The following is an 11,456-nucleotide window of genomic DNA, read 5'->3' on the forward strand; positions in this document are numbered from 1 at the left end:
TGATTTTATATATATATATATATATATATGAAAAGAAAATGTCACAAATGATCAAACAAAATTTTCTGCTATTATGCCACCTAATTTTTCATATTGTGGTAGTCCTTTTGAAATCGTGATAGTCTATTAAGCCATGGCTTATCTGAAAGTGGTAATATTCCTTGAGAAGATGAAGGAAAACAGTTGTTGCATCTTTTTTCTCTACCAATACTTCTTTTTTTTTTTAAATACAATTTTTTTTTTAATGTTCAGTTATCCTCATTTACTTGCAAATGACTAGAATGAAGATTAAAAAATAAAATTTTAAATTAAGACTAATTAACAGAAAGCTACTGAATATTATTCAGATTTAATGAGAATGATGCCCTCTTAAATTAATCAGTTTCTAAAAAAAATATGGTACGGTATTTTTTTATATATATGCTCTCTCTCTCTCTCTCTCTCTCTCTCTCTCTCTCTCTCTCTCTCTCTCTCTCTCTCTCTCTCTCTCTCTCTATATATATATATATATATATATATATATTTTACACAAGTATATTATTATATTTATAATATAAATAATGCATATATATTTTAATTATGGAATAAAGAAAAAATTCAGTTGAAAATAAAAAAGATTATACAATCAATGCATTTAAAAATGCATAAAATAAAAATATAATAAAAGTAAAAAAAAACTCTCTATTTCTTAAAATGTTTGCATATTTTGATAGGTATATTTTTTTCAACTTAATACCAATAAATACCACTAGAGGGACTATTGAGCTAAACAGAAACAAATTGTGTCTGTAAAAGAAAGTGACCGGTAAACCAACTCGTGCCATTGCTGTATACCCTTTCTTGAAAATTCCCGGACTGGGAGGGAAGATGGTGTTCTAACCAGACACAAAAGAATAAGGATCTGTTCCTCTTGGATTTGCATATTGTATTCAGGTGTATTCACAACCCATCCCTGATGAGATCATGGCAAACACTTAAAGTGATTAATCCTTCCCTTATTCCTGTGATCACAGTTTCAAGACTGCTCACGTTAAATTTTATGTAGCACGGATAAAAAAGCTTGGCCGTGCCCTTTTACATAATCCCAAGCCATGGAGGAAATCAGGTTGTTCTTTCATATTGATTTCACATCATTATAAGACTTTTCATCTAGTGAAATGACTGCGCTTGTCCTTGTACACATCCTCTGCTTAGCTGTTCACTTCCATAGTAATTCTATCCTTTCATAGAGACAAACAGTATCAGTAATTTCCTTAAATTAAAAATGTGTCCCCATATTATATAAATGTAATGTTCCCTTAATTCTGTCTCTTTATTTCCATGCACATCCCATCTGCTGCGAGAACTGAGCCTTCGGGTAAGTTGTTTTGTTCCTCACCGATGGCTCCGTCTCTGTGTTTGGCGTAACGTTTAAAAGAAAAAGCTATTATTAGTTTTGTGTATGTTTTGGGAAATCACATACATCAGCATATATCTCAGCTAGCTGCTAAAACAAGCACTGTACAAAACTGCAGCAAGTAAAGCATTGTTAACAATTAAAATAAAAGCAACATACATGGAGGACTTGGCAGATTTGAACATTTATGAACTGTACTAGGCAAAACGTTTCTGCCACATTAAAACCGATGAAGTAGAAACCACGCAGGATCCTGGCCTCCCCCTCCTGTAGGGATGGAAAATGCACATTCGCAATCTACTGTGATAGTAAAAACAGGTATCTTTATCATAAAGCAAATTATGCTGCATAAAACATCAAGGTTACCGAGGCTGTCGTCAAGCTACTGAAATCTGAGCGACGTATACAATATCATGAGAACAGTTTATTTGAAACTGCAGATATAGTGACCCTCACAACACTGAGTGTGGTTCTTACATCATAGCAGACATGTATGACTGATAGATAGCTCCTGTATTCTGCTCCATCATGCTTCTAGACAGAAGGGTGGTTCCCAGCGGCTGGAACTCACAGCTCATTTTGTAATATTATGTGCTTCAGACGTGATTTGTTTAGAAGGAATTTCCAGTTCAGCAGCACAGTTTGATTGACATGTGAACAAAATACTTGAAAGTAGGTCAAGTCAAACTAAAAGTCTAAAATTACTTTTGTTTAGTTTTTGAATGAAATCTCATCAAATTGTTGAAACAACTTCTTGTAATTTTGTTGTAATTTTGTATTACTTAAAAGCTAAAAGGAATAGAAAGAGAGAAAATAAAATATCAGGGTTACTGAGGCACCCTCAAATGGAAGAGAATGGGGCCAATCCATAAAGGTTAAAATACTTACTGTTTTAATAGTGTAGCTACAAGATTTTTACATGATTTTAGTTTGGAACAAAATCCCCTATTAACCTAAGTTATATCCAACTTTTACAACTTTGTTGCCATGGCATTGAAACCCCTTAAACAACTGAAAAAATTATGATTTAAACAATTTTACAGCTCAAATACACGTTTTAACAGAAAAAAATGATGTATATGTATTAATGTAATAAAGCTTCTCACTTTTGCTGTCAATTAAGCTTAGTTTGATTTTCCTTTAACTACACATTAAACTATAATATATCGTCAATATTGCAGTTCCCATTTCATAATTTCTCTACTTATGTGCAATGTCTGTCACTGGAATCACATTTATGCAAGGAAAAAACCTATATACTTTGCAGACATTGCCAGAACATTGTGAAAACTAACTTGCGTCTACAGAAAAGCCATTTGCTCACACAGATGAGAAACAGATGAAAATGTTTTTTTTTTTTTTCACATTTGCAAGTAGAGGCAGTGACTGCAATAAAGATACTTAAGATAGAACAGACATTTGGAGATGTGAGGACATTGATATAAAAATTCCAATGTAGCATAACTATCGTGGAAACGGTGAATGAATAAGAAGAGATGTTTTATCGCAATTGCCAACATAAATCTTGCTTAGAATTTCCATTTGTGGGTTGGGCGGTTACAGGACCATATGCTGCTCATATTACATTAGGACGGTGGCACGGGATAAGAAGTTGTGGGCCCCTGTGGGGATTGCATGTGAACATTGATGAAAAGAGAACATACGCTCATGAAAACTAAATAAACAAATGCATAAATTACTAACACAGACTGATGGATCTCCATAATCAGCAAGGAAATAGTCTTTGAAGTAATTTCAGTGCTTATACAGTAGTAGCTATTTCTCGAAATCTTACCATAAATAAAAAGGGAAACATTTATGTGCCTTCTCTCTTTCCTTCTTTAAGAGATGTCTGGCTCCAAGTGTCAATGTTGATTCCAGAAGTTGGTTTGGTCCCCATTTGTTTTGATGACAGCAGCAATTGAGCTACATGAACTGCATTGTGCAAAACTTGATGATCAACATGAATGATCCAAAGTGTGCATTAATGTTCACATGGTCACGCTCTACGTTTGATTAGTAACCTAGAATTAGTGGACATTTTTTTTACATTTTTTAGTTTGTTTTTTCCTAAATACATTTCCAAGACGTTTAGACCCCACTGTATATCTGAACTGTTCTTTAAATGTATATCTTCTGCAGTGTTCACAGGACGGCTGTACATTCTCATGATTCATAAATCAGAGGAAAATAACAGGCATGCTCTGAGCTTGGAAAAACTTCATCAAGCTCAAAAGAAACAGCATCTTGTTATTTGAGGTTCCACCTCTGCGATTGCCCGTCCGCTGTGCTCGCCTATTTTGAGATGACAATGAGGTAACTTAAAACGTAGACGTACCGCCTGATTACAAGGCAACATTCGAGCCGTTCCACCCTCCTTCACCACAGAATGCGTGCATACAGGATAATTACCCTCGCCTCTCACACACACAATAACGTCACATATACACTCACACGCTGTGTGCTGATACAAACACACACAGCTTGGGATGTGCATGGTTTTCATTATAGTGTCAATGATTTCTGTTGCTTATTCAGAAGTCTAACTCAGTGTCAAAGCATAGGTGTCATCACAAAAATTGTTAAAGGGGTCATGAACTGAGAAATCACATTTTTCTTGAGGTTTTGACATATAAGAGGTCATCATATTATAAGAATAGCCTATCCCGAAAGTTTCAGACCTGAAAACTTCCTTATTAGTCCAAAATCAGCTTTTATTGTTACCAGGCCCAGCAACAACATAAGTAACCATGTTCATTCTAATGCCTGATCTGTGACCAGTGTATGTAGAAAGCGATCAAAGAACGCTCCGTTTACAATAGCTGTAGCCTGTAGCTGTCAATCAAACGCATGTTTATCACTGAGTTCTGGACTCGCGCCAAAACAAAATCAATTAATCTCTTATTTACATTGTGTTTGCGCTGTTAGTTATGATGAAAGCATTCGTTGGTTAGAGTGCAGACATCGAGTTGCATGACGAGATCGCTGCATACATGTCTGTGATAGGCTGCAATGCTCATCACTGCAACCTTTCATGCCACGATCTTAATAATGCCATAGATTTAATTGCATTGCGATAATTATCACTTTTCACGAGTAGTTAACATTGAGAGCAGTAATAGTAAAAAAATGCTAAAAGGTTTCAAGAGAGTTCCACATGCAATACTAGCATGTGCAAAGCTGTTAGCCAATCACAGCAGTGGGCTTTTACACTGAAGTCTCTCAGCAGACACGCCCCTTCAAACAGAGTGTTCAAATCAGAGGGCTAAAATTAGGCTAGGAAAATGCCTTTTATTTATAATTTATGACAATTTTTGAAGAATCATATACATTATGTGCACGCAAGGAAACATTATGAAACAATAAAACAATGCAATTCATGACCCCTTTAAGGTTTTCTATATTTGATTTTACAGTAATTTATTTGTCAAGCTTGAGGTTGATAATTGAACTGGATGGAGGTGGGATTGAGTCACCAATAGTTTTATTCTTTATTTAGGAATAGTTCTGTTTTGGCCTGCATGATTCTGGATAAAGTTTTTGCTTCATACAAAGATCACGACTGATTCTCCCACGTTTCTGAACAGACAACTAAACAAAATAACATGTAATTTACTAGAGGTTCTGACAAAAAGTTAATTGCTGCAATCTATTTAAAATGTTTAATTAATCTGAATGAATTATTGAAAAAAAATGGTTTGAATGAATGAATGTTTCAATGATTCACTGATCATTTGTTTCATTACTGGATGAATCAGCGTTTTTGAACGAAGCTCCTGAATGAATGATTCAATGACAAATACATTTTTTAACAGTCACTTATAACAATGTAATCGATTCAATCATTATTTGAAGTGTCAAGTTACTTTCAAAAAGTGATTTGCCCTATTTTGATTGCTTCTGTATACATCAGTGTTTATATCCGAACTATAAACTTTTATCCCAGTACTTCAGTGATAATATGAATATTTGTAACACAGAAATAACGATACTGTGGGGTTGAGAAGACTGTTTGTGAAGCTGTTTCATAACTACACGACAGCTGCTTTCTCTGGGTCAGCGGCAGCCGCAGCGCCAACGCAGATCTGAATGTTTGCTGTAATTGTCAAAGGTTTTATAGACACAGGCAAATCATTGTCATTTAGGAATTATCACAATCTTTTAATGATTAATCGTATGGCTAGTTCTGTTATAATTTACAGTATTTACCTTCATGTCATTGAATGGAAAATAGCAGAATGGACATTGGTTTTTCCTCAGAAATAAGAAAGTCATACATGGTTGGAATGACATGAGTAAATAATTACAAAATCTTATTTTTTGTCCAAATTAGTCAATAACATTTAAAAGCTGTTGTGTGTGTGTGTGTGTGTGTGTATATATATATATGTATATATATATATATATATATACATGTATGTGTGTGTGTGTGTATATTCTCTTGTTTAAGGCATCATGTTTATTTAAATTGTAATGTATAGCTGTAATGTGAAGTCATTTGTTTTACAAAATGGTACATTGGTGTAAGCTTAGCAGCTGGAGGCCTGGAATTTTTTGTGGTGCGTATGGTAGTTATCCATCTGAGTTTTGTCAAATCAAACATTGTTCATGAAATGACATTGCCGTCTCCTCCACCCACTCATCAGTCTGAGTTCAGTGAAAATCACTGGGGCTTGAGCCAGAGCTGTTCATGAACATAGACGTACACAGAGAAGAACTCTCCTTAACTGCTGGACTGAATCGAGTGATGTAATGCATCTTAATCTCGTCTTAGTCCCTTTCTGTAATCATGAAAGGCCACATTTGTTTTCCAATTTTTTTGTTGTTGAAAAAATGGGAACCACACTGACAGATGAAACAGAGGTTTTGTCAGTGTTGTTTGAAACATTCAAAAGAATCATTCTGTGAAGACAACTGGTGGGTGGCAAAGGAAAGTTGGCAAAAAAAAAAAAAAAAAAGAAGTACAAGCTAATCATTTCCTTAAATTCACTGGATCGAAACTGCCTACTTTGTCATTGACTAACATAAATGTGTGGTAGCGAGCCATGTGAATTTTTGCATTTATAATTACACATTGTCACTCTTCAGCTACAGTGCTGTTTTTTGTTCCCAGACATTAGACGGGAGAAAATATTATTAGAAATAATTAGTGTGTTAAATATTATTAGAGTGATTTAAGCAGTCCAAATGTCAATGTGTTTGTGCAACAGTGATGACTAAATAAAATTCTAAATTATTGCATTGTCTTCTCACTCAGTGAAGCATGCATGGATTGTTTCTACTTGCTATTTTTGACTGAGATTTAGTGTTTGTTTTAGCCCTCCTTATCTGCAGATCACTCTTTATTGAATTGGAAAAACAAATGAAGCATTGTGCATTGATCCAAAAGTTAATTCAATAGCGTTCAATAGCCCCATATAAAAGTCATTCTCATAAATACAACTTTGCACCATGGCTGCTTGTTCTTCTACCTACTTTTAGTGCCGTAAGGCATTGGAAGACTTAGATGGATGAGTGGGCTGGGGTACTCCAAATATATTACATATACCACCCACCACCAAAACCATCTTAAGGAAACCCAGCATGAAAACATCATTTAATGGATTGTTCATAATGGCTTACAAAAGATCACAAAAATTTAGACGCTCATAAATTTGTGCGGCAAAGTCTACTGCAGTAGAATGTTTCAGGGTAATTTGACAGATTTAGAACAGTACTGTCCTTGTTCAGCCTTTTTTTCCGCTCTGATGTGCTTAATATATGGGTTGTCTACATGTCAGTAGCCGTTAAGTGGCATGGAATTAAAAAAATAATCTTAAAAAGCTAAACATCTGCTCTTATGAGAGAAATACTGAGAAAATGGAAATGAATTCTTACATGCTGACATAATGTTAATTGTTTTTAACTCTTTTCATTGTTAGTCCCTTAAATTGCATTAGATTGCATTGAATCACGCTAATGTTTTCCTCATTTATCGTTTAATTTGGTCTACATAAAATTTCCATTTTCTGTGGGAAAAGGATGTTTGTAAAGTCATATTCTTCTCTGGAAGTGTTTGAGTCACTGAGAGAAACGCCATGTGTTTTCATTTATTTCTAGGTGAAACCTTTAAACTGTATGTGCTAATCATCATGACTTAAAGGAAAAATTCACCCAAAAATGAAATTTGACATAATATACTCATTCCAAACCTGTATACTATTTTTTTCCCCTTGTGTAATGAACACATTCATTAAAGCTGTTATTCACTGAAAATGTACAGTCACAGTGAGCTGTTAACCGCTGCAGGTTGATCGTTGAGTTAGTGAGTTGAGCATATTCTTATGGTTTCCAAAGAAACTACTTCACAAATGTTAATTTATGGATGAAATGTTTGCTTAATGTGTTTGACGTTGGTAAATATTTTGGACTGACCCATACATATTGTAAGTATTATATAATTATTATTTAAAGAAATTAATACTTTGATTCAAATGTGACAATAAATGACTTTTTAAACAAAAAAATCTAATTCAAATAGATACTGTTCTATTGAACTTTCTATTCATCATTAAAGAAATCATGGTTTCCACAAAAATTTAAGCAGAACAATTGTTTTCAACTGTGATAAGAAATGTTTTTTTGAGCATCAAATCATCATATTAGAATGATTTCTGAAGGATCATGTGACACTGAAGACTGGAACAATGGCTGCAATATTACTGTTTTATTGTATTTTTGATAGACTTTTAAACATACACAGTATATGTGTTGTTGGGTTGTTTGTTAACAGGTCTCAGCTTATGTATATTCATGTTGCCTCATTTTATATTACAGATCTTAGAAACTGTCCAGATTCATTTCTTTGTCTCATTTAGTCTACTCCATGAGAATAACAGCATGTCATTGCTATTAAATTATACAGGGCCTCTGGTTTTTGTTTTCTACATTATTGACCAGGACCCTGTTTCCAGCCAGATAATCTCATGGCTAATACAACATCAACTGTTTATATTTCAGTAAAACAGAAAGCCAAACAGTTCCTGTTTTGGCCTATAGCTTTATGACATTTTTTAGAGGTTCAGTTCTAAGTGTTAGCTTGCCTAGAATGTTCTGCTAATGAAACAAAACCTTTTTCAGTTTCATTAATAGCATCCTTGTTTGCTCGATATAGCATAACAAGTACAGTTGTTGAATTCACAGTATGAATTCCTACCTTCCCTCTGATCTGGCAACTCTCGGTCCTGCGCTAGTGTTGTGTATCTGAATCCAATTTCATCTTGTAACACGGCGCACAGTCTACCGCAACCCCTCAACAGCCGGTTAATTGACTTCAGGCTGGTGAGATGCTTAGAGCAGGGAAAAAGCAACAAATATATTTACATTTCAGGCTTCAGCTGTGGATATGTGACAGCCTTTTACCTCATTCTGACAGAAAGTTTTGCTTAAACTTACAAACCATATATCTCTAACAAAGAGCCATCTGAGCCATCATGAGGGAATGAAGAGAAGATGATCTCGTCACACGCGAGCCGCCGAAACGCTTATTATGTAACTGTGGAGGGTCCACAGCTGCAATGAATTTGTGTGCTTTGTAAACCTGAATGTCCCTCTTCATGTCTCATCAGTTGCCCTCTTTTGAAACTTTGGAAATAGAGCCTTTCTGTGTGATGTTTTTCTTATTTGGCACCTTTTGCATATATATTCATACAAAAATGAATGAATGAACAAAAAAAGAGGCGGCAGCGAAGCAGTTTAAAATGTTCTTTTATTATTTCTGTTTTCTTGATACTCTTTCACTTGTGGAAGTGAAACATGAGCTGAGTAAGATTGACATATGAGTCAATAAGCTGAATTATTACATTTCGCCTTTCACAGATGATCCAGTTGGAAATGTATCTGGAAAAACTCTGCTCCTATTATTTGTTTAAACCTCAAATTACAGGAGCAGCCTTCCTCCATGGTCTTTAGATCTTGCCAGATAACGAAAACTGTTCTTAGGAGTATGAGCCATACAGATGACTGCATTTTCTGTAAGCCGCAGAGTCTTCGAAAACGTTCTTGGTCTTAAGGGGCTTAACTCCGGTTCCTGCTGAACTGAGCCAGTGCTAAATACATCAACTGTTATCAGCTCAGTAGGCACAGGAGGTTGAACCCAGTGTTGTACCTCACACTGGCCTCTGTCAGTTACAAGGCTCTTTACAAGGCTCCATTTTTTTCCCTTCTGATTGATCATAAGTGTATATCATGATGACAATCAGAGCTGGATAGCAGCTGGATGGCGGATTTATTAAGGATATAAAACATAATTGCATCAGAGTCAAGTATTAGCACAATAAGTCATATGTATGCCTGGGCATATAAAACATCAAATAGAAATCCATTCGTCCGTCCGTCCCTATCCACCCATCATTTGGGTTTTTTAAACACAAATTTCACGTTTCAAAGCCCAAAAAGAAGTAGTGGACAGTGGGGTCCAAAAGTTTGAGATCACTAGTTAGAATGCTTCTATTTTTTTTTTGATTCATTACTATTTTTTCCTTTATAAATTATATTATCATAGCTGAATTGAGGGAAGTTCATTACTGTCTCTGCTCCAACCCTATGTTGAATAGTGCTCTGGCTTAACGCCAACATGACCAGACCACCCTGTCTGACAGGGTGGGTGGGACTGAGGATTACACTCTGACTTCTTTCCCTGGCGGGTCATTTCCCGTAATTCCTCTGCAACAGGTTTGTGTCCTTTTTCCGGTTTGCTATAGCATGGCCAGCCATCATGTTTGTCTTCTCACCTCTTGGCTGATTTTGAGTGTAGGCCTCAGAGGAGCGGAACTTAGCCACTGTGAACATAGGATATCCGAGATCTGTTCACAGAGTGAGCTAAGTCCTGCACCTCACGAAACTTCAGACATAAAAATCCAGATGCTCTTCAAAACTTTGCCTAAATTATCGTTGAATTCAATAACAAAAGTCACTATGTGTAAACATTATAAAGTAAAATAGTTCAGCTCTCAGTAATGTAATGTTTTTAAGAAGTAAATTACTTATATATATTTATTTATTAGTATGTACTCAGATATGTATTGTATTTAGCAGAATAGCTAAACATGCACAAAGATATGTGGGTGTTTCCTCAACTTTGGGCACTTTTGAATCCATGTAGTTTATTTTTAAAACTCCTTTTTTTGTGTGTGAAGAACACTTTCAAACTGCCTTAAACTTTTTGTCATGCCTTCAACATATTTTTCTGCTTTTCAAATGTTATGTATAGATTTTATTTTTAACACTATTTTAAAAATGTTATTTAGAAAAATACTAGCTAAAAGATGACAAAGAAGTCTTCTTTTTTCTAAAAATATTGAAAATGTCATTTCTATCACTGTGATTTTCACCAAAGAATACTAATACAATATATAGTTTGTGATGTTGGAAAATTACTTGTGCTGGAAATGTAAAAACAACACAAATAACCACGCATTCTCTTCTATGGGGCTTGTATACATCTTATAGGAGCCAATATACTGTTACACATGTGCTTTCTTCTGATCGGTTTACGTTGTTGAATTGAATTGATAACTTGTTATTAATAGAAATTTTAAAAAGGCATGATTAATGAGAGTTCTTTTAAGTAACTATCAACAGAAAAAAGCCCATAGTTGAAGAAACGCCTATAAAAATGTTGTCAGTGTAAATAATATAAATTATATCACATAACTGTATACTGTAAACCAGAAAACATTGGGTTACACCAATGAAAGTAGCTGTGAGGTAAGGTTAATTACACATCAGTGTGTGCAGGTGCTAAGGATTTTTTTTTTATTAGCCCCCACTAAAAATATAAATAAATAAATAAAGTAAAAAGTGTTGTTGTTGTTGTGTTGACCCATGTAACAATCTATTCTAATAAACAAGCCACCAAAATTTTAGATACCAATTCCGATACCACAGCAAAAACTACTAGCCTAACTAAAATAAAGTTCAAACATGATTGAAGACAAGTGAGTCTTCAGTAATAAAACAAGAACAACTAAACAAATTACAAGCAACAGCTCAAATAAACACAACAGAACAAAGATACAAG

This window comes from Rutilus rutilus (assembly GCF_951802725.1).
Source record: "Rutilus rutilus genome assembly, chromosome: 6".
NCBI classification, from domain to species: domain Eukaryota; kingdom Metazoa; phylum Chordata; class Actinopteri; order Cypriniformes; family Leuciscidae; genus Rutilus; species Rutilus rutilus.